We start from the raw sequence: 25828 nt of genomic DNA on the forward strand, positions 1-25828 counted from the left end.
GTTAATTTTTCTTTCAAATCCGCCAATTTCTGAGTATTCTCCTCTTGTTGTGAACTATCCCTGTAACTATTAATTATCTCTGCCTCTATTTGCCTGATTTCTTGTTCTAAACTTTCAACCTCAAAAAAGTATTTCCTTCTTTTACTGGCGCCAATAGCGCCTAGTCTCCCTCGCAAAAAAGCCTTAGTTGTTTCCCAAACAATGTCTAGTCTAGCTGTACCTAAATTTTTCTCGATAAAGATTTCAAGTTCATGTTGAAGAGACTGCATTGCCTCCTCATCGTATAAAACTGTACGGTCCAACCTCCATACTGATTCTGATTCACAAACTCCAGTGGCAAGCTCTAGAATAACCGCCGAATGATCGGAAAGGTGTATACCAACATGCATACTTTCTTTTACTTTACCCTGTAATCTCGCATCAATTAAAAAATAATCAATTCTCGACCTGTGGCGGTATTTTTTGTTTAAAAAAGTAAATCCCAACTTCTGACCTGCCCTAAGTCGCCAAATGTCACACAAACCAAATTGTTCCATCAATCCTTTTAAATTGGAGGCCATTTTGCTATTTACATGAGCTCTACTGCTTGCCGAGCGATCTAATCTGGGGTTTAATACCGTATTAAAGTCTCCGGCAAAAACTATATAACCCGTAAGAGACAGCATCTCCTTAGCTAACTCTTCTAATGGAGTCTCATCATCTTGGTTTGGGCCATAATACCCAATTACATTGTATAATAGACCGGCAATCTTGATATTCACTATCAACCACCTACCCTTAGTGTCCGCTTTTTTTCCTTCAATCTGACACACTAATCCCTTCCTAACCAACACTAGAATGCCCCTTGTTACAAAAGTCTGTGGTGTATAAAACATACAATCTAGCCATCGAAGAGCGCCAATACATTGATTGATTGATTAACACCGGATTGTGCTCTATTGCAAGGTACTTCAATCATTCTCCACAACTTCACATCACAGCACAACAAACACACGTTTCCAAGCTTCGAAGTGACAACACATCTGTAGATACTTTGGGCCTTATTAAGAGTTTGGTGGTGCGGGACCGACCTGCTTCCGCACCACCAAACCCATATACAAACCGCCGCCAGAGCAAGAGTTTTCTCCTGTTTGGCGAGCGGTTCTTTAGCATTCCCAGGATAGTGCCTATGAAATAGGCACCGCAATGGGAACATCAAAGCCAGTACCTCCATGGAATGGACTGCTGCAGTCCATGCCATGCAGGTACTGGTATGCAGGGACACTGGGGGGCACATGTTGTGCCCCCCTGTGTGCATCTACATGGCGTGAGGCAGAAGGGGGCCCTACTTTTTTCCTCACTGCAACACTTTTCATGGCAGTGAGGAAACTTGTAATATGATTGGCGGGGCCACAGCAGCCCTGCCAAGCATATTGTGGCCTCAATACTGATGCTCCACCACCAGGGATCAGAGATCGACCACCCTGATCATAATGTGGCAGTCGTAAAACTGCCACCACTGCGCCCCTGTGAGTGGACTGCCAGACTTATAACAAAGCCTCATCAAACAACATCCACTCTACATCATACTGCCCAAAACCAAATGCTGCAATACCTCAAAATCCTACAACATAAGTAAACCAGACAGATGTCAACCAGCCTTCCACTCCACTAGGCCTGGTGACATTTTATTTACGCTGGCCTAATCTTACCTAATATCTGTCATTCCAAGTTATGTGTTTTATGCAAAAGCTCTGCGATTCTGCTATTACAGGATGTTGCATAATTGAGATGTTGTTCCAGTAAAAATATTATTGTGGGAACACTGGATCAATGTAAACCAGGTTTTAGGACAAAATATCAAATAAAAAATATTATGGTATGAAAATATTGTGTCAAGAATATCGGGATGTCAAAATCAGGAATACTGAAGAAAAATATAATTTCAAGTGTTGTTTTTGATATTGTTATAAATATACTATATTGATTTCTAAAATATTGTTGTATGTAATATTGTTGTAAGTGTTGGTAGATATTTTAATGTAAATGTAATGGGAATAATGGGTAAATGATATACAAATAAATATCGGAAAAAAATTGTATGCATGTTTTACATTAATTATTGTTTAGAAATGATAATGTATAGTAATTAAAATATATTAGTTATATTCGCAGTTATGATTATTTTTTTTATTTTAAATATTAAAAAATATATTAAATACAATTAACCATAAATAAAAATTAAACTTAATAAAGTGGAATAATTGTAAAAATGTTTAGATAAGAATTTTCTTTTTTTTTTTTTGTTTTTGAAACCGTTTATTGCAATCTCAAATATATACAGGTACGGGCCTACAACCTTCCGGCCGGCCGCTAAAATGACAGGAATAAATGACATATATACAATAAGGCACTTGGCGTTACAGAGACGCTAAAGCAGGAGGTATCAGCAACGTGGGCCACATGACTCTGAGCCCACAATACGGTTTCGTTTTATACAACACAACAACATAAAACCACACCCGCAAGGCAACCCGAGAGCGAAAATGACAACATACGCTCCTCGAATGGGGGGACCCCAACCATACACTAAAATCGAAGGAGGGGAAGGGGAATAGGTCTGGGACTGGGAAAACTCTGTGCCCGGGATTGAGGGAGGGGGTCATCTAGGGGGACGGAGCTGGTGAAGCGGGAGGCAACAATGGCGGCTCGCAAATACCCCCGCGGTAGGCGTTCCAGGGGCCCCACACCTTCAGCCACGCCCCAGGCTTACCCCGCGCCACATACACCACCTTCTCCCGGAACATACACCAATCCATGTGTTCTTTCCAGGCCGACACTGCCGGGGGCCTCTGGGATCCCCACAGTTGAGCGATGTCACGTTTAGCAATCATATAACCCAGCGTCACCCATCGCGTCTGCGGAACCGAGTAGTCGGTTGGTTCCCACACATTCAGCAGGCATCTCCTCGCTTCAGGCACCAGCGCTACATGCGTAACCGCTCGCAGGACCTCATGCACACCACGCCAGAATCGCTCCACCCTCGGACATTCCCACAGAATATGTAAAAAGGTCGCCAATGCACCGCACCCACGCTTACACAGTCCATCCTCGGCATAGCCCATACGCAGAAGCCCCGGCCCCGTCACGTACACCCGGTGAAGTATCTTAAGCTGGACGAAGCGAAGGCGAGCCGGGATGGCCACCTCCTTCGGGGAGGCCACCGCGGAAATCCAATCCTCGTCGTCCAGCTCCAACCCATCGGCAACCCAAGCCTCGCGGAGCCCAGTCAGTAAGCCCGAGCGGTCATTAATCAACTTCTTGTAGATGAGGGAGATCGTGCTGTCCGGAACGTGGCCGTCTAGCACTCTATCCTCCAGTGGGGAGGACTCCGGAATGGCGGCCACGTCTGGGAAGACAGAGCCCAGTGCGTGACGGACCTGCAGGTATCGAAAGTATTCACTGCCCTGCAGCTGAAACTCCGCCTGCAGTGTCTCGAAAGTTTTGAATCCTCCCCTCGTCCAGAGGTCCCCCACTGTACTAATGCCTATCGTGTCCCACCTATTGAAGCCCTTCGAGGTCCATAGGGAGCCCAACCTCTCAGACGCATACAACGGTGACGCCCGGGTCAAACGGTCCTTCCATCCCATAGCTGCATTGGCCGCGTGCCATACTCGTACCATGACACGCGTGGGTCCCGTCAGGCGGGAGTCGGGCACGCTAGTGTAGAGCGCTCGATTGTAATCGCCACCGGGCAGGAGCATCTTGTCCATTTCAAATGCCGGGTTTAAGGCGGGCCCGTAGAGGCCGTGATTAATTGCAGCTAATTGGGAGGCCCAGTAATACCGCTTAATATCCGGGAGGGCAATCCCTCCGTCATACCACGGGAGCGTCAACTTTGCCAGGGCTATACGCGGCCTCCCGTCCCAGAACAGGCGGCGCTGCAAACTCTCCACCTCACGGAAGTAACGCGCCGGGACCAGGTCCATCGAGTTCTGGAGGGCGTACAGAAAGCGCGGTAACGACATCATCTTGAACAATGCCGCCCGGCCGAGCGACGAAAGCGGCAAGCACCGCCAGCGCGCGACGTCCTCCTTCAAGCGCTGGAGGGGGGGAAGCAAATTCCGCTCGTAGCGGGCCACTGGGTCCAGCGTAATATAGACGCCCAGGTAACGAAACCCCTGCGAGGCAATCTGGATCGAGCAGCCCCGCGGGAGAACAGGAGCCTCCCCGGAAAGCACATAGACACAGGATTTAGCCCAGTTGATGACAAGACCTGAGTTACGGCCGAAGGAGCGCAGAACATCGACCAGGACAATCAGTGATTTACGCGGGGAGGCTAAGTACAACAGGATGTCGTCGGCGTAGAGGGACACGCGGTCCTCATACTCAGGGGTCCAACGGAGACCACGGAAAGAGGGGTGCCACCGCAGCCATTCCGCCAGGGGTTCCAAGGCCAGTGCAAACAGGAGCGGCGACAGGGGGCAACCCTGTCGCGTGCCCCGTCCCAGCACGAATGGGGCCGAGACTCGACCATTCACCACCACCTGCGCCAATGGGTCAGAGTACAACAATTTGACCCAGCTGATGAATCCCGGGCCAAATCCAAATTTCGCCAACATCGCCCAGATGTACGGCCACTCGAGCGTGTCAAACGCCATGGTGGCGTCCAAAGACGCCAAGATGGCCGGCTCCCGCATGAATGGAACACGCGCGAGCACCCCGTGCAAGCGCCGCAGGTTAAGGGCCGTGTTGCGATGGGGAATAAAGCCGGACTGGTCTTGGTGGACCAGATCGCCCACCACGCCGACCAGCCGGTTGGCAAGCACCTTGGCGAGGATTTTAGGCTCCGCATTCAAGAGCGAGATCGGCCGATAGGATGTAACCCGGTCCCGCGGTCTCCCCTCCTTGTGGATAACCACGATGGTAGCTAGACGCTGGTCCGGCGGGAGGGAGCCCCGCGAGTGGGCCGCAAGGAACATCGCGCGGAGGTGAGGTGCCAGTACATCTGGTCGCAGCTTGTACAATTCGATAGGAAGGCCATTCGGGCCCATGGCCTTGCCCGAGGCGACCGAGCGTATGGCGAGGGCGATTTCATCCGAGGTGGGAGCGGCATCCAACGAATCCCTGTCCTCCACTGAAAGCGAGGGCAGCGCGATGTCCCGCAGCAGGGCATGGGAATCCTCCTCCGAGCAGGGAGAGACCGGAGAATATACCTCGCGGAAATGATCCGCGAAGCAAGAAACAATGCCTTCCGGCTCAGTAATTCGTACACCATCCATCCTCTCAATCAGCGGGACCACACGACTAGCTCTCTCCTTCTTATCCAACCACGCAATCAGTTTGCCAGCCTTATCACCCACATTGTACAGTCGCCCCTGTTGCTCTCTGCTAAGGCCCCTGGCCGCCTCCGTGACGAGGGCCCTATAGGCCGCCTGTTTAAGGTGTAGAACATGCAGCGCCGCGTCAGTCACCCCACTCCCCAGACCACCCTCCAATTCAGTAATTTCGGCCTCCACCCGGGTCACCTCCTCCTGTGCGCGTCTGCGGGCATGGGAGATAAAGGAGAGGGCCTCCCCTCTGAGAACTGTTTTAAAGGCTTCCCACAGGGAGATAGCCGACGGAACGGACCCCACATTCTCCTCGAAATACCGTTGCAATGATTTAATCAGATCAGAACGAATAGTGGGGTCACGCAGGTACCAAGCATTGATTGGGGCTACCCTGCCCTCTCCCCTCGGGAGGACACCCAAGTGCAGTAGGAGCGGGGAATGATCCGAAATACCCCGCGCCAGATGGCGCACCTCTCCCACCCTCCCAGCATAAGCCGCAGGGACAAGGACATAATCAAGCCGCGAGAGGCTACCATGGGCACCCGAATGGAAGGTGTACTGCAGCTGGGTGGGATGCTTTAAACGCCAGCAGTCCACCAATCCCAGTGTGTCTAAAAGGCCCGCTAACCACGCCTGTGCCCGGGGGAGGGCCCTAGGGGGATGACGATCCGTAGTCCCAGAAGCCACCGCATTGAAATCCCCCCCAACCACCAGAAGCCCCCCCGGGAGGTCAAGGAGGAGGCGCCCCAGATCTGCAAAGGTGGTGGATTGTAGCCCCGGTGGGACGTACACAGAGACAAAGACAACTACCTTGCCCTCCATCCTCCCCACCAAGACAGTGTAGCGTCCCCTCTCATCATGGCGCACCTCGTCTATTTCCAACGGGAGCAAGTTCTTCACCATGATGCCCACCCCCCGCAAGCCCGACGTGAAGCCCGAGTGGGCCACCAAGCGATAGCCACGCCGATTCATGGCACAAAAGGAATTACCAATAAGGTGTGTCTCCTGCAGAAAGACCACATCAGGCGAAATCCGTTTCAGATACTGCAGGACCACACCCCGCTTGATCCTATCACCCAGTCCGTTAACATTCCAGGACAACAATGTCAAATCCCTACCCCCCATCACATAACAAAGCCATCAGTTGTCCCCCCCAGAGCATCTCAAAAACAACAATACAAGAACGGGTTTGCCTTGCGGTAAAAAAGAACCACACCCCACCCCAACCCACCCAACCCAACAGAACTCCCCCCACCCCGCACCCCTGCATGAGCCCAAACAGCCCCCCCAAAGTGCAGTGTGCCTGTCGCCCCATAGATAAGAAAACTAACTAGTCCCCCAGAGGAGGAGGGAGATCCCCCAAGAGACCCCACACGACCTCCACAGGAGGGGAACTTACCCTAACAGTCAATAGTGACAACAACGCAGTCCAGAGCAAGGCCTACCATTAGTCCCTCAGTCCTGATCCGGCGGGCCCTCCCCACCAACCGCACCCCCCCCACCCCCCCGGCCCCGATCTCCGGGCAAAGTGTCTAGCCAGTCCCCGGCCACCTCGGGTCGGTCAAAAAAGTGCGTGTGGCCATCCACCTCCACTCTCAGCTTAGCTGGAAAAAGCATCGCATATTTGAGATTCAGGTCCCTTAGGCGACGTTTAACACCAAGAAAGCTCAGCCTCTGCTTTTGGACTGCCGGAGTGAAGTCAGGATAGAAATTGATGTCCATATTGTCAAGTTTGACCGGCCCTTGTAGCCTGGAAGTCTGTAGGATAGCGTCTCTATCCCGAAAATTGAAGATCCGGGCGATGAGAGGCCTCGGAGGGGCTCCAACCTTAGGCCTACCCCCGGGGACCCTGTGGGCACGCTCCACCGCAAAGAATTTACTCAGCCCCCGAGGCCGGAGATGGGTGAGAACCAGGTCCTCCACAAATAGATCCGCCGCCTCCGCCTCGCGTCCCTCCGGCACCCCGATAATGCGAACGTTGTTCCTCCGGGCCCGACCCTCGGAGTCCTCCAGCCGACGATTCATCAGGGCGCTCGCCTGGCCAAGCCTGCGCACCTCCTGTTGGAGGGCCGCCACGTCCGTTGTGAGGCCCGTGGTAGAGTGGGCCAAAGAGTCGACCCGGTCGTTGGTTTTAGACAAGTCAGCCCTCACGAGGCCCACGTCCACGAGGACCGAGTCAATCTTCTGGGCCAGAGTGTCGAAGCGCTGGTCCACCGAGGCCTTCATCTCGGCGATGGCGCCCATGACGTCTCGGAGGGTCAGGTCCGTGGGCAGAGCGGAAGCATCAGTCGGGCCCGTAGGGGACCTACGCGGCGCCTCTGGGGATCCCTTCTGTAGGGTGTAGCGGTCCATACTGTTGGATTGCTGGGCCGCACCACGGCGGGTCGATTTTATCTTAGCCCGATCGCCATCTTGTTTTGTGGACATGGTTTCGATCCCCAAGACGAGTCAGTCTCCTCAATAAAAGGGGGGGGCCGACAATCCAGTTCAAGGGGTCCGGGGGGGAGCGACCACCGCTCCGCAGGACGGACCGCAGCTGGCGGACCGGCAGGGCACCCCAGCGAGACCACACCACCGCACACCGCCCCGCAACCCAACCTCGCCTGGCAGCAAGGAGGGCGCAAAAGCGAAAGTGAAAGTGCAGGGTACGCGAGTCACCCAGCCTTGCCCGCCGCTGTTGTTCACTTTGTGTCCGGATCGCCCCACAACTCCAGTACGGGGGGCCCGTGTGGAGAAGGCCGCAAACCTCAATCGATACTCCTGCCGGTGTCCGAGGTCCGATTTAAAAACGGAAAACGGGCGTCACATCTGCTCGGGCTCACAAACACAGTCCCCTCATCTGGGACAGGATTCTGTCAGGATTTATGCAGGAGGTCGCGGAGGTCCTCGGGAGCCTCGCACCTACGCGGCCATCTTGGTTGCGCGCTAGCAGATAAGAATTTTCAATGTTATAATGTTTTTGAAAAAATTATCAGAATTAAAATATTTTTACATTTTTTATGTTGGAAATTATAATGTCATTACAAAAATAATTTGGATTATGATTTTATTTTTTATTTTATGGTTCAATATTTAAGAATCATTGTAAATATTTCCATAAAAATATTCTTTGATATGCTAATCTGAAAATATACATTTATTTTGATTACTGTGCTTTTTAATTACATTTTAGTTTATTTTATAGTTTCAAAATTATGTGTGAGTGAAGAGTATTAGTTGTGTATATAACATGTTTAGTCTGCAGCATCTCACATACAATGTTTTACATTGCTATGGAAATAGTACATTTCACCTTTTTAGTTTCCAACACTTTCTCCAAATTTGCTTACATTGGAGTGGCAATAGAAAGGGCCTTATTACGATGCTGGTTGGACCGGCTTCCGCGGTCCTGTCAGAGGCAGTTGGATTGCCACGGTCTTGTCGGAAGCAGATGCTCCGAACACCGGATTACGATGTATGCATCGTGTACTCTGACTGACCGATGAGAGACTGCCGACACTGACACACATGTTGTGCCCCCTGTGTGCATCCACATGGAGTGAGGCACAAGGGGGCCCTGTAGGACCCTTTTTCTTTTCTCGCTGCCACTGATTTCATGGAGGAAAGACCTCCATGAAATCAATGGTGGTGAGGAAAGTTGTAATATGCTTGGTGGGACTACGGCAGTCCTGCCAAGCATATTGATGTCTCTTGACTGCCGCGCCACCACTAGTGAACGGTGGTTGCCTGGCGGAAACGGTGGCCCCCAAGGTCGTAATGTGGCAGTCGAAAGACTGCCACCCCACCATGAGTCTGGCCGTCCGAGGATGGCCAAACTCTTAATTAGGCCCTAAATGTTCAACCCCTTCCCTCAATTGGGTTAGATTGGAGTAGGAATAATAAAGGTCACCCATTTAGTGTCCAACACTTACCCCAAATTGGTATAGATTGGAGTGGGAATAGTAAATTTCACGCCTTTAATATTTAACAATGGATGTCACCCCTTTGCTATCCAACACCTTCCACAAGTTGGTTTCGATTGGAGTGGGAATAGTGAATGCCACCCTATTAGTGGCCAACAACTTCAACAAATTGGTTTATATTGGAATGGGAATAGTAAATGTAACTTGTATCCAACACTCTCTTCAAAATAGTTTACCTTGGTGTGGGAATAGTAAATGTCACCCCTTTAGTGTCTAACACCTTCTATAAATTGGATTAGATTGGGGTTGGAATAGTAAATGTCACCACCTTATTGTCCACCACCTTCTCCAAATTGATAGAGATTGGTGGGGGAATAGTAAACATCACACCTTTACTGTCCAACATCTTCCACAATTTGTTTTAGATTGCAGTGAGAATAGTAAAATGTCACCCTTTAGTGTCCAATACCTTCTCCACATCGTTTTGGGTTGGAGTGTGACTAGAAAATGTCACCCATATTGGGGCCGATTCCGATTTCGGCCGCAAAACGTACCGACTGACACGGACCTGGACCGGAGACCGACCGACACGGACCAGCGCTGTACGACCCATGCAGTACGATGCAACGCATGTGAATTACAACCGACACGTACGGAATACAAGCCGTACGACCGAGCCTTAGGGAAAACAGTGATTCGCCTGGAAAACCGACGCGAGTTGCACCGACCGACACGTACCAGGAATGAACCCGACCGACACGTACCAGCGTTGTCCGATCCGCGCAGTACGATGCAATGCGTGTAAACCCAGACTGACTCGCACGGAGCCCAAGCCGCATGACCGACACGCACAGAAAACAGGGACCTCAAGCTATAGAGATATCCGTGCCCGACATGTATGAAACAAAGAAGCAAGTCAGCGTGAACAAGCCGGAGAAGCCCGCACGAGCCAACATCAGCGTCCGTCTCGGTCAGAAGAACGTCTCCTTCATGCCTAGAAAACCCAAAGAAAAAAAAGACAAAAAAAGGACCAAACAAGCAATGACAAAGTCAATAAATATCCCCCCAAAAAACCTGGAACAAAGACACACCCACAACTCCACCTATATAAAGGACATCAATCACTACCATGATCCTTTGCAAATAGGAGACAACATCCAGCAGAAAACACCATCACACAGCAACCACAGACACACTCACAACTCACCCATCACACAACTTTCACACCATTAGCACCTCACCAAAAGCACACACACATGCAGCTAGCAAAACCAACACTAACCCACCCTCACTTGCACCCTCACACACACATCACTCACCACCACCACCCATCACCATGCTCCACAAGAAAAATCCAAAGTTCATAGATGATGAGTTAGAAGTGCTGGTAGACGAGATCATCAGAGTAGAGCCACATTTGTTTGGTACATTGGTCCAAAGGACCCCCATGTCACAGAAAACCAAGATGTGGGCGAGGATTGTGGACAAGGTGAACGCACAAGCACTAACCTTGCACACAGAGGACGATATCCAGAACAGGTGGTATGACGTGCGCAGGAGGGTCAAGAAACTCATCGAGAAAGATCGCGCCTTGAGCCGGCGCACTGGCGGTGGCCCTTTCTTGCCAAACCAGTCTACTTCAGGACCTGGGAGGAGAAGGTGCAGGACATCCTACCACCAGAGAGCGTACATGGTCTAGCAGACATACCAGAGCCTGGTGAGTACACAAACAACATACTCAATATTGTGTGGCAAGGGGACAATGAAACCATGCACCGTTAGCAAAGCCACAGTAACCAATAGATAATCATCCCACGATGTGTATGCTAGTCAGACAAACACAATACCTGCCATCTAATAGTATCTTGGAACTGTGTCATGACATGTACCAACCTACAAACAAATAGAGCAAGGCAGTGGCACAAAGCCAAATGAACACTGTCAGACAGTTTGCCACCACAAACTCACTACCTCACAGTGCAGCTGACTGACAGGAAGGAATAGTGGGTATGCAGGTGAAGTGAGTGTATCCAAAAGCATGATGGGGTTTGTAGTCACAGATAATGCTCCCTCTCAAAATTGCCCCATCAAGACCTCTCTGAACCATGCCCACATCACAGGGAGTGGAAAATGAATGACAAGATGGCTGACACTGGGTCCTGCTGTGGGGAGCACAAGGCCCTGATAGGGGTTGTGCGCCAATCAGAAGCAGGACACCACTGACTGACATCCTGAAAGACAACTTGCATGCCCTCCAATGTGAGCATGTTTCATGATGGGATGTCTGGCAGGGTGGGAAGGAGGACTGACAGCTCTGACCATACTTACCAGCATGTGGAGACATACACACCCCTCAACACAAACTCCACACAACTCACCGGGTAGAATGCATTGACTCACACCGTAGTGAAATATCAGCCAAAGATACACCGTACTGGGTGCTGCTATGTGAAGCACAGGGTCTCTCTTTGGACTTGTAGCCAAACAAACACAAGGACTTCACAGTCAGCCATCTTGCCATTGCTGTCACAACCCCTCACAGGGAAGCAGAGTCAAAAGGAAGGAAGTATGGGCATGCTGGGAAGGGGGGTATAGCCAAGACCATGATGGGAGTTGCATTCATAGACATTCCCCACCCACCCACATGGCCCAGCAAGCTCACACTGAACCATGCTTGCCTCACAGGGAGTGGGAATGGACTGACAAGATGTCTGACACTGGGCTCTGTTGTGGGGAGCACAAGGCCATGCTGGGAACTGGGCACCAACAAACACCAAGACTGCACAGTTAGCCATCTTGCCATTGCTGTCACACCCCCCTCACAGGGAAGCAGAGTCAAAAGGAAGGAAGTATGGGCATGCTAGGAAGGGGGGTGTACCAGGAGCATCATGGGAGTTGCAGTTATAAGATATTCCCCACCCACCCACATTGCCCAGCAAGCTCACACTGAACCATGCTCGCCTCACAGGGAGTGGGAATGAACTGACAAGATGTCTGACACTAGGCTCTGTTAAGAGGAGCACAAGGCCATGCTGGGAACTGGGCACCAACAAACACCAGGACTGCACTGACTGACATCCTGAAAGTTAACCTGCACCCACTGCAATGTTGGCACGCTTCATGATGGGTTAACTGGCCTGGGGGAGAAAGAGGCCTGACTTGTAAACAAATAACACTGATGCTGGCCATACACACACCTTCTATGCTAAAACACATTGCACATGTGGTACCAGTCACTCACAAAGATGATGCCCGGGCAAGATGTCTGACACGTGAGCCTGAGAAATGATGTGGCTGAAAATCACACATATGCACTGGCCAAATAAAACACGGTCGCACACACAGCCATTGCAACCATATCTTCAAACTCATTATCTGGGGATGCATTGTCCAGGGGTGCCCCCTGGCCTGGCTGGGGAGGTGTGTCTTGCAGATGACAAGTGTGGAGAGCCATTTATGGTACATTGCACAAAACACACAGGAACTCACATATACATCAGTGACAGGGGACATCTGACAGTGAATGGAATGGACACACCAATATAGCTGACAACATAGCATGGTCTCATTCACCATCGGGGATGTTGTGAGCTGCATTCCACTCCTACATCGTGCTGCAACATATGCATCCTTCACACAACACACCACTCACTGACATAGACACTGTAGACACAAGGTCTAACCTGGACTGCATTGGAGGAGACATGCTACTCACAGCAGCCAAACTGCAACACACACACCACCGGCCCTCACTGTCATGAGCATTGAAAAGCCAGAGTGCTACCTTGCCCAATCCACAAGCCAAATCACATATGCACGTACAAAACTCAGCACCAGACTTATTAACGATGGTGACATCATCACTTGTATGAAATGAGATGGGAACTAAGAACACTGTAAAAAACACTTCCTCCAAAGAGATCACAGGCATAACGGACTGTGACCATGTCGTACCAATACGCCAATGTGGCACACAAAGACTAGCAAAATCTGCTACCACACATGCCCCAATCTTACAACATATCCTCAGTGGAATAGCACGTATGTCCTTGTTAAAGCTCACAGGTGTACAGGGATGACACACCTGTGTCAGCAACGTGATGGCCCTTGAGTAGTAATGGTCATGTACAGCCAAATCTATACATGAGCTGGGCATGCACACACTTCGACATGCACATTGAAATGTTTCATTTTGGCTGGGCAATGTGCAACAACAATATCAATCTCTGTCCGTGACAACCCTGGACAAAGCAGTGTACAGGCAGGCATCCGGACTTACAGTAGAAAATGCCATGTATGTGAACCATTGATGCATGTAGAAACCTAACTTACAATGTGTGTCTCTTCCAAACACAGGTGGTGCTGGGGACACAGCACCAAATGAACAGGAGTCCCTGTCCCAGACTCTGGTGGACCCTCAGCTCTCTGTTGTGGATCCGTCTCTGTCATCTTCGGATGATGACGAACAACCTGGCACCTCCGGTGTGAGTCATCGTGCAGCACCAGCAGCACCAACATCTGCACCCCCTATACCCACGCCTCCAGCATCTGGAAACAGACAGGGCACCCCCGCCAACATGGACAGACCAAGTCCACAGAACACCGAAAGCACAGGGACACAGGACCCTCAGGAAGCTACAGACAACACCACCAGCAACACCACCCAAGGGGTCGCAGTATCACCTGTGCATGCTGCCGCAGGTCCTGCCTGTGTGGATAGGGGTTCTGGGAGGGGTGGGAGGCAGAGGACGCGCCTTGCAGAGGGGTCTGGACTGCATGATGACCCCCAACTGGCACCCATCATAGATGCGTACCAGGATAGCACCGGAGGATTTGACCAGGTAGTGAGGATCCTCAAGGACATGCAACAGGAGAAGGCTGCCCACCATGCATGCAAGGAGGCAAAGTGGGATGCCCTTACTGTGGTGCATCAGGACATACTCCTATGCCTCCGCCAGATCAGCACAAACATGTCCACACCTCCCTGTGTGGCCACAACATCTGTTAACACACCATCTGCCAGTGCCACAGGGAGGAGGATGACTCTGGCGGAGAGTCCCCTGCACTGCAGACGCCTGCACCTGAGGATCCCCCCCCAAGAAGAAGAGGGGTTGTCCGAAGAAGGACAAGTGAGATGCAGATGTCCCTGCACGTCCCCCAGGGCCTCTAAACCTGTTCTGGACAATGTTCTTTGTGCGCAACCCGTTCACCTTGTCGTATCTGACACAACTCGTCTACATGACATGGAGGGTTCATGTTGGTCCAATGTAGCAGATGACTGTGGACTTTACTCTGGACATTTCTGCTACCAACACTTCCAACTCTACTGTGAACTTTGGATTCAAAACCCAATGTACAGCACCCACCATCCTGTGCACTATCCTCACACATGTTTGTAAATAAACTCACCAGTACACCATACTTGTCTCTGTGGTGATTCCAACTTGTCATGTGTCATGGAGATGTTGATCTGCTAAACAACACAGTGCATGTCAAATACTACAACAATGTGACCACCGTTATGTGAGTCATGGTGATGTGACACATGTGAGGGAGACACACCACTATGGCACGACAACACATACTCACCATGTCCATGTAACTCATCACACACAATGATGTTGACCTGAAATACATTGGTATGCACAGACACAACACCTATCCACAGTCAGTGGTAACAAGTCCACAGGTGGTGTAAGCAAATGTCAGTCAGATGTGGAAAGACAGACAATGCACCTAACAAAGCATAGCACAGGTTCATTACATATCAGCAACATGTTTATTCTACAATAGTTGCAAGGTAATTGTACGTTACAGTGGACACACGGTCACAAAGTGTCAGAGAATTGAAGTCCAGGGTTGTGTGGCACATCACTTGATGGGAATTGACAACTCCCACACTGGTGTTGGATTCTGGGTGTTGGGGGTCAGTGTTGACCAAACAACAGGCAAAGTACCCTGGGAAGGACAGACACAAGACACAGTCAAAAGCACAGCAGAACAGGAGAGAAATGCAATATACATGCACAAAACATGTCACAAGAAACCGACACAGGAACAAGTTAGCAGTTCTACACTATTTTGGAGTACAGACCACCTGAATGCATCCAGTCAAGTGGCACACAGACACACTCAAACAGCAACAGAGCAGCCACAACACATTTCAGGCTAACTCCATACATTGACATAACAACCCTGTAAACTCACATTCAGGTGAAGAAGTTGTTGAAGAGCTGTGTGTGGACGTCACCCTCATCATCATCATCACTGGCATCGTGTCCCAGGCCTGGATCCTCCACAGGTGGCGGAAGTAGGTCATCGTCATCCTGGATGAGAGGCAACTTCTTCCGCACTGCTATGTTGTGTAGCATGCAGCATACAAGGATAATTTTGCACACCTTTGCAGGCTCATATGGGAGGGCCTCTCCAGTCTTGTCCAGGCAGCAGAAGCAGCTTTTCAGGAGACCAAATGTCCGCTCAATCACCCTCCTGCTCCGACCATGTGCCTCATTGTAGCTCATCTCGGCTGGTGTCACAGGGTTCCTGAGGGGTGTCAGCAACCACGGCATGTTGGGGTATTCGAAGTGACTTACACACAAACAATTGAACAATTAGCAGAGTCTTGAAGGAGGGTGTAATACAACATTGCCAAACACACACAATGGTAAACAGTCAGTACACACCGACAAACCAGGCACGCTGGTCTGGCATCTGTGACATCAGCGATGCAATGCGACTACTCCTCATGATGTAGGCATCGTGTGCAGAACCGGAGAAACGTGCACACACGTGTGATACACATGTCTGCAAGACATACCACCAGAGTATTGATGGAGTGGAAATGTTTCCTGTTCCGGTATGCCTGCTCATGTGCCTGTGGTGGTATCAGGGCCACATGGGTACCAACAATAGATCCGATGACGTTCGGCATCCTCCCCAGTGTATACTAATAATAATAATAATACAGAATTTTATAAAGCGCGAACAGTTACCTCTCAAGGAGGTGTCCCGGCGCTGAACACAAGCAGAAAAAAAACAGCTACCGAAGTGCAAACCGTAAATTAACGAGGTTGGGAGAAGAGCCAGGTTTTCAGCATTGATTTAAAGCACGATTCAGAGGGGGCCTGCTGGAGCTCCGGGGGGAGTGAGTTCCAAAGACTTGCTACATTGGCAGAAAACGTTCTGCCGCCCAGCCGGCCCTTCTTATTCGCGGGACTGCAAGCTGGGTCCGGAGGTTGGAGCGAAGAGAACGGGCCTGCGTATATCTTGGTAGTCGGACCCTCAGGTAAGTGGGACATGAGCCAAACAAGGATCTAAAAGCTAGCGTGAGAGCCTTGAATTTAATCCTGTGTGCCACAGGTAGCCAGTGAAGTGATCGAAGATGCGGAGAGATAGAATGCTTAAATGGAATATGCATTAACAGTCTCGCAGCCGCATTCTGGACCACTTGCAAGCGTTGAATTAAGTATTTGGGCAATCCCAAGAACAGGCCATTCGCGTAATCCAATCTAGATGTGACTGTCGCATGGATTACCATTTTCCTGCAATGTGTCGGCAAAAGTCGCAGGATTTTGCGAAGATTCCTGAGTTTACCCAAGCAGCATCCCATCAGCTGTTGGGTGTGGGAAACAAAGGATAGATTGTTGTCCCAGCGCACTCCCAGATTTTTTGCCGAAGTGCTGGGAGAAGGGGGGGAGCCCATTGCTGCCGGCCACCAAAGCTCAGAGGGGGGCGGGGCGCCTTTGCCAAAATGCAGCATTTCTGTTTTGTCCACATTAAGTTTCAATTTATTAGTGTTCATCCAGCGCGCCACATCCTGGAGGCAGCCTTTAAAATTTGCCAAGGCAGCCTCAGACCCCTCTGCATATGGATACACAAGCTGAGTATCATCAGCATAAGATACTACCTTGACCTCCCAATTGGCGATCAGAGTGAAGAGTGGAGCCATATAGATATTAAATAGAAGTGGACTAAGCGCCGAGCCCTGAGGTACGCCGCAACCTAACTGCTTAGGTGTAGAAGAAACAGTCCCCAAAGCGACCTTCTGGGTTCGCTGGGACAGGTAGGAGTGTAGCCAGGCCAGCGCTTGATCCTGTATGCCCACTTCCGACAGTCTCATCAACAACCTTGCGTGGTCAACGGTGTCAAAAGCCGCCGAAAGATCCAGGAGCACCAGCAAAGCTGAGTCTCCCGAATCTAACGACCATCTTATTGATTCTGCCACCTCGATCAGAGCTGTCTCGGTGCTAAAACCTGGTCTAAAACCAGACTGAGTCTCGTGCAGAATCTTGTTGTCCTCTATGTATTTACTGAGTTGCCGCTGGACAACTTTCTCCAGCATCTTGCCCGGGGCAGCCAGAAGGGAGATAGGGCGTAGGTTGGCGAGATCCGTGGGATCTCCATTAGGCTTTTTCTTTAAAGGGAGGAGGGTAGCATGTTTCCATTTGTCTGGGAAGACCCCCGTTGTAATGGATGTATTCCAAATCTGTTGTAAGGACGGGGCCACAAAATCCGCCATTGTGCGCCACAGTTTGGGAGGGCAGGGGTCATCCGGCGAGCCTGACTTGCAGCACCTTAATTCATGTAAAACCGCGGGCAGAGTTACAGGTTGAAAACAGATCAGCGGACCGCTTATCAGCAGTTTAGCAGATTCTTCTGTTTTCTCAGTAGCTACCACTGGGCCAAATGAATCATAGACACTCTTAATCTTCTGGTCAAAAAAATCCGAGATTTTATTACAGATAGTGACCGAAGGCGGTATCTCCCTTTCAATGCATCTAGGCTTGAAAAAGGACTGAACCACCTTGAAGACTTCCTTGCTGGAATGTTCTGCCTGTTCAATTGACGCAGCAAAAAATTGTTTCTTTGCCTTTCGGACAGCCTTCTTAAATTTATGGGAGGCCATCTTATAATGAGTTCTCTCCAGAGTCCCATAATTTACCCTCCACCGCCTCTCTAAACGTTTACATATAGCCTTCTCCGTTCTAAGATCCTGTGAGAACCATGGGGCAGAGGGGGAATCCCTTTTGGACAGCGCGCGTTTCGCTGGAGCAATGGATGAAATCATATTTTCAATCCAGTAATGAAGCCGCTGCGCGTCCGAATTAGCGTTCAGTGTTAACGTGGGCATGTTTTGCGCTAAGACTGGGCCCATAACGGACGGGACCAGCTTCGACCATTGTCTTTTCATAAAAACACGTTTACTTGGCGTTGGTCTGTCAGCTGTCAGATTTATTGAAAAAGGTAAAAGCAGATGGTCAGACCAAAGTAGTGGCTGAGGATCTTCCAGCAACACCCCTTCAATATTCGAAAGGATGAGATCGAGTGTGTGACCCGCCCTGTGTGTGGGTCCCTTATTAATTAGACTCAGATTTGCGCCCGTCAGGGTGGCCCTTAATATCTCTGCTTGGGCACAATCTGTTCTGTCCATATGGATGTTGAAGTCCCCTACTACAAGGAAGTGGGGATGGAGGAAGGAGCTCTGCACTATTACGTCCAGCAGGTCAGTAAGATTAGGGTCATTCCCCCCAGGTGGGCGGTAGATAACTAGACCTGCTAAGGCTGTTTGAGAGCCCACCTGAATGCAGAAGTGGAGCCCCTCCATGCCCGCGATCAGCATAGGGGCCGAGGATGTTAGTGTGAACTGATCTTTAATTATAGCAGCTACCCCACCACCTCTTTTTCCACCCTGTCGGTTGGCGAGGCACATTGTGTATCCCGGGGGCACTGCTAAGGCTATAGCCGTCACGTTATCCTCACTAAGCCACGTTTCAGTTAGGAATAAAACATCCCAATCATGGCCTTCCAGTAGCAGCCAGATATCATTGGCATGCTTCGAAAGGGATCTACAATTCAACAACCCTGCTCTAAGACTTCCATTGCTAAGCGGTCTAGACTTGCGGATCCCCTTCACCTCAATCTCCCATACACCGAGGTATTTCCCACACGTCCCGCAAGTAAAATCGGCATAAAAGGCATTCTTTATTTCAGTGAGTTGACTGGGGCTAGGAAACTTGATGTACAGGTCAAGGAAATGCAACATCCCCTCCAAGACATCGCGTAGCACACGACTCAACATAGTTTGCGACATACCACCAGCAGTAGCCACAATGTACTGGAAGGGACCAGTAGCAAAGAAGTGCAGGGCTGCCATCACATTCACCTCTGGGGTCAGTGCTGTAGGGTATGTCCGGCCAGGAAGCAGATGTGGCGCCAACTGCTCCGCCAACTCCTCAATCAGTGACCTGGTGAAGCGGTACCATCGGAAGCAGTTGCGTTCCTGCATGGTTTCAAGGTCTGGGAACGGTCTATGGACAGCTGGTGCCCTGCAAAACAGAGATGCACAAAGGAAGATTGTCGGTTCATCCACCCATGTGGCTATGACCATGCAAAATATCACGATACATCATGACAATACACAATGTACTGAGGTGTGTGCTGTTGGGCATGGACACATATGTCACTTACATGCCCATCACCTCACATCTCAAGTCCACATGTCCACATAAGTCCCATGTAGTGCAATGGCCAATCATTGGGCTGTGTCACCCTACCTATGTACTGCTGTGACATTACAAACACACACCACAGTGACAAGTGAGGCCTGATGTCTCCCAGGCTTCACAGAGCTTTGCCATGCAGATACCCAGGATCCCTGTATTGCCACATGGACACTGGCATGACATGGCGTATCATGTACACGCCACAAGGCAACCGTGAGTCCCACAGGTAGTGGCCACTGTTGTCTCTGCAGGCCCTACATGTACGCCTCGTAGACACACACACAACATCAATGTTGATGCACAAACCACATGGATGTGGAGGCTGTCACCCATTGGGCACATTTGATCAGCCACATCTGAGACACAACATGCACACAGACTGTGGGTGTACATCAGAATTGTGGCTACAGGTCTCACTGTGATGTACATGCCATCACCCCCAGGACTCTGGGTGTATGTGACATGTCCTAAACATATCCAACATGAAAATGTGTCCATGACTCATGCCCATAACTGTACAGTTGCACATCACAGTGGAAATGTGCAAAACACACAAAGGATTCTGTCCCCATGAACACGTGCACAGCATGGGAGTGGCTGCACAAAAGTGCCACACAACAAACCAAATGTTGCCCCACCCCAAACACACGGCGGGAATGCAGCCTTACATGCCATGGGACACTGTGTGACCAATGCTGTAGTGTGGTAGGTGTGCACCTGAGTCCCTGGCAAGTAATTGTGTGTTGAAGCCGTCAAATAGTCACACCAATGAGGTCTGATGCGGGTGACAATGCGTACGCATTGCACAGTTCAGGACCGAGCCGTGCGTACACTTAGCTGAAAATCACACATATGCACTGGCCAAATAAAACACGGTCGCACACACAGCCATTGCAACCATATCTTCAAACTCATTATCTGGGGATGCAGTGTCCAGGGGTGCCCCCTGGCCTGGCTGGGGAGGTGTGTCTTGCAGATGACAAGTGTGGAGAGCCATTTATGGTACATTGCACAAAACACACAGGAACTCACATATACATCATTGACAGGGGACATCTGACAGTGAATGGAATGGACACACCAATATAGCTGACAACATAGCATGGTCTCATTCACCATCGGGGCTGTTGTGAGCTGCATTCCACTCCTACATCGTGCTGCAACATATGCATCCTTCACACAACACACCACTCACTGACATAGACACTGTAGACACAAGGTCTAACCTGGACTGCATTGGAGGAGACATGCTACTCACAGCAGCCAAACTGCAACACACACACCACCGGCCCTCACTGTCATGAGCATTGAAAAGCCAGAGTGCTACCTTGCCCAATCCACAAGTCAAATCACATATGCACGTACAAAACTCAGCACCAGACTTATTAACGATGGTGACATCATCACTTGTATGAAATGAGATGGGAACTAAGAACACTGTAAAAAACACTTCCTCCAAAGAGATCACAGGCATAACGGACTGTGACCATGTCGTACCAATACGTCAATGTGGCACACAAAGACTAGCAAAATCTGCTACCACACATGCCCCAATCTTACAACATATCCTCAGTGGAATAGCACGTATGTCCTTGTTAAAGCTCACAGGTGTACAGGGATGACACACCTGTGTCAGCAACGTGATGGCCCTTGAGTAGTAATGGTCATGTACAGCCAAATCTATACATGAGCTGGACATGCACACACTTCGACATGCACATTGAAATGTTTCATTTTGGCTGGGCAATGTGCAACAACAATATCAATCTCTGTCCGTGACAACCCTGGACAAAGCAGTGTACAGGCAGGCATCCGGACTTACAGTAGAAAATGCCATGTATGTGAACCATTGATGCCTGTAGAAACCTAACTTACAATGTGTGTCTCTTCCAAACACAGGTGGTGCTGGGGACACAGCACCAAATGAACAGGAGTCCCTGTCCCAGACTCTGGTGGACCCTCAGCTCTCTGTTGTGGATCCGTCTCTGTCATCTTCGGATGATGACGAACAACCTGGCACCTCCGGTGTGAGTCATCGTGCAGCACCAGCAGCACCAACATCTGCACCCCCTATACCCACGCCTCCAGCATCTGGAAACAGACAGGGCACCCCTGCCAACATGGACAGACCAAGTCCACAGAACACCGAAAGCACAGGGACACAGGACCCTCAGGAAGCTACAGACAACACCACCAGCAACACCACCCAAGGGGTCGCAGTATCACCTGTGCATGCTGCCGCAGGTCCTGCCTGTGTGGATAGGGGTTCTGGGAGGGGTGGGAGGCAGAGGACGCGCCTTGCAGAGGGGTCTGGACTGCATGATGACCTCCAACTGGCACCCATCATAGATGCGTACCAGGATAGCACCGGAGGATTTGACCAGGTAGTGAGGATCCTCAAGGACATGCACCAGGAGAAGGCTGCCCACCATGCATGCAAGGAGGCAAAGTGGGATGCCCTTACTGTGGTGCATCAGGACATACTCCTATGCCTCCGCCAGATCAGCACAAACATGTCCACACCTCCCTGTGTGGCCACAACATCTGTTAACACACCATCTGCCAGTGCCACAGGGAGGAGGATGACTCTGGCGGAGAGTCCCCTGCACTGCAGACGCATGCACCTGAGGATCCCCCCCCCCCAAGAAGAAGAGGGGTTGTCCGAAGAAGGACAAGTGAGATGCAGATGTCCCTGCACGTCCCCCAGGGCCTCTAAACCTGTTCTGGACAATGTTCTTTGTGCGCAACCCGTTCACCTTGTCGTATCTGACACAACTCGTCTACATGACATGGAGGGTTCATGTTGATCCAATGTAGCAGATGACTGTGGACTTTACTCTGGACATTTCGGCTACCAACACTTCCAACTCTACTGTGAACTTTGGATTCAAAACCCAATGTACAGCACCCACCATCCTGTGCACTATTCTCACACATGTTTGTAAATAAACTCACCAGTACACCATACTTGTCTCTGTGGTGATTCCAACTTGTCATGTGTCATGGAGATGTTGATCTGCTAAACAACACAGTGCATGCCAAATACTACAACAATGTGACCACCGTTATGTGAGTCATGGTGATGTGACACATGTGAGGGAGACACACCACTATGGCACGACAACACATACTCACCATGTCCATGTAACTCATCACACACAATGATGTTGACCTGAAATACATTGGTATGCACAGACACAACACCTATCCACAGTCAGTGGTAACAAGTCCACAGGTGGTGTAAGCAAATGTCAGTCAGATGTGGAAAGACAGACAATGCACCTAACAAAGCATAGCACAGGTTCATTACATATCAGCAACATGTTTATTCTACAATAGTTGCAAGGTAATTGTACGTTACAGTGGACACACGGTCACAAAGTGTCAGAGAATTGAAGTCCAGGGTTGTGTGGCACATCACTTGATGGGAATTGACAACTCCCACACTGGTGTTGGATTCTGGGTGTTGGGGGTCAGTGTTGACCAAACAACAGGCAAAGTACCCTGGGAAGGACAGACACAAGACACAGTCAAAAGCACAGCAGAACAGGAGAGAAATGCAATATACATGCACAAAACATGTCACAAGAAACCGACACAGGAACAAGTTAGCAGTTCTACACTATTTTGGAGTACAGACCACCTGAATGCATCCAGTCAAGTGGCACACAGACACACTCAAACAGCAACAGAGCAGCCACAACACATTTCAGGCTAACTCCATACATTGACATAACAACCCTGTAAACTCACATTCAGGTGAAGAAGTTGTTGAAGAGCTGTGTGTGGACGTCACCCTCATCATCATCATCACTGGCATCGTGTCCCAGGCCTGGATCCTCCACAGGTGGCGGAAGTAGGTCATCGTCATCCTGGATGAGAGGCAACTTCTTCCGCACTGCTATGTTGTGTAGCATGCAGCATACAAGGATAATTTTGCACACCTTTGCAGGCTCATATGGGAGGGCCTCTCCAGTCTTGTCCAGGCAGCAGAAGCAGCTTTTCAGGAGACCAAATGTCCGCTCAATCACCCTCCTGCTCCGACCATGTGCCTCATTGTAGCTCATCTCGGCTGGTGTCACAGGGTTCCTGAGGGGTGTCAGCAACCACGGCATGTTGGGGTATTCGAAGTGACTTACACACAAACAATTGAACAATTAGCAGAGTCTTGAAGGAGGGTGTAATACAACATTGCCAAACACACACAATGGTAAACAGTCAGTACACACCGACAAACCAGGCACGCTGGTCTGGCATCTGTGACATCAGCGATGCAATGCGACTACTCCTCATGATGTAGGCATCGTGTGCAGAACCGGAGAAACGTGCACACACGTGTGATACACATGTCTGCAAGACATACCACCAGAGTATTGATGGAGTGGAAATGTTTCCTGTTCCGGTATGCCTGCTCATGTGCCTGTGGTGGTATCAGGGCCACATGGGTACCAACAATAGATCCGATGACGTTCGGCATCCTCCCCAGTGTATAATAATAATAATAATAATACAGAATTTTATAAAGCGCGAACAGTTACCTCTCAAGGAGGTGTCCCGGCGCTGAACACAAGCAGAAAAAAAACAGCTACCGAAGTGCAAACCGTAAATTAACGAGGTTGGGAGAAGAGCCAGGTTTTCAGCATTGATTTAAAGCACGATTCAGAGGGGGCCTGCTGGAGCTCCGGGGGGAGTGAGTTCCAAAGACTTGCTGCATTGGCAGAAAACGTTCTGCCGCCCAGCCGGGCCCTTCTTATTCGCGGGACTGCAAGCTGGGTCCGGAGGTTGGAGCGAAGAGAACGGGCCTGCGTATATCTTGGTAGTCGGACCCTCAGGTAAGTGGGACATGAGCCAAACAAGGATCTAAAAGCTAGCGTGAGAGCCTTGAATTTAATCCTGTGTGCCACAGGTAGCCAGTGAAGTGATCGAAGATGCGGAGAGATAGAATGCTTAAATGGAATATGCATTAACAGTCTCGCAGCCGCATTCTGGACCACTTGCAAGCGTTGAATTAAGTATTTGGGCAATCCCAAGAACAGGCCATTCGCGTAATCCAATCTAGATGTGACTGTCGCATGGATTACCATTTTCCTGCAATGTGTCGGCAAAAGTCGCAGGATTTTGCGAAGATTCCTGAGTTTACCCAAGCAGCATCCCATCAGCTGTTGGGTGTGGGAAACAAAGGATAGATTGTTGTCCCAGCGCACTCCCAGATTTTTTGCCGAAGTGCTGGGAGAAGCTGGGGAGCCCATTGCTGCCGGCCACCAAAGCTCAGAGGGGGGCGGGGCGCCTTTGCCAAAATGCAGCATTTCTGTTTTGTCCACATTAAGTTTCAATTTATTAGTGTTCATCCAGCGCGCCACATCCTGGAGGCAGCCTTTAAAATTTGCCAAGGCAGCCTCAGACCCCTCTGCATATGGATACACAAGCTGAGTATCATCAGCATAAGATACTACCTTGACCTCCCAATTGGCGATCAGAGTGAAGAGTGGAGCCATATAGATATTAAATAGAAGTGGACTAAGCGCCGAGCCCTGAGGTACGCCGCAACCTAACTGCTTAGGTGTAGAAGAAACAGTCCCCAAAGCGACCTTCTGGGTTCGCTGGGACAGGTAGGAGTGTAGCCAGGCCAGCGCTTGATCCTGTATGCCCACTTCCGACAGTCTCATCAACAACCTTGCGTGGTCAACGGTGTCAAAAGCCGCCGAAAGATCCAGGAGCACCAGCAAAGCTGAGTCTCCCGAATCTAACGACCATCTTATTGATTCTGCCACCTCGATCAGAGCTGTCTCGGTGCTAAAACCTGGTCTAAAACCAGACTGAGTCTCGTGCAGAATCTTGTTGTCCTCTATGTATTTACTGAGTTGCCGCTGGACAACTTTCTCCAGCATCTTGCCCGGGGCAGCCAGAAGGGAGATAGGGCGTAGGTTGGTGAGATCCGTGGGATCTCCATTAGGCTTTTTCTTTAAAGGGAGGAGGGTAGCATGTTTCCATTTGTCTGGGAAGACCCCCGTTGTAATGGATGTATTCCAAATCTGTTGTAAGGACGGGGCCACAAAATCCGCCATTGTGCGCCACAGTTTGGGAGGGCAGGGGTCATCCGGCGAGCCTGACT

The sequence above is a fragment of the Triturus cristatus genome, chromosome 2_1 (genome assembly GCF_964204655.1).
Source record: "Triturus cristatus chromosome 2_1, aTriCri1.1, whole genome shotgun sequence".
Taxonomy (NCBI): Eukaryota; Metazoa; Chordata; class Amphibia; order Caudata; family Salamandridae; genus Triturus; species Triturus cristatus.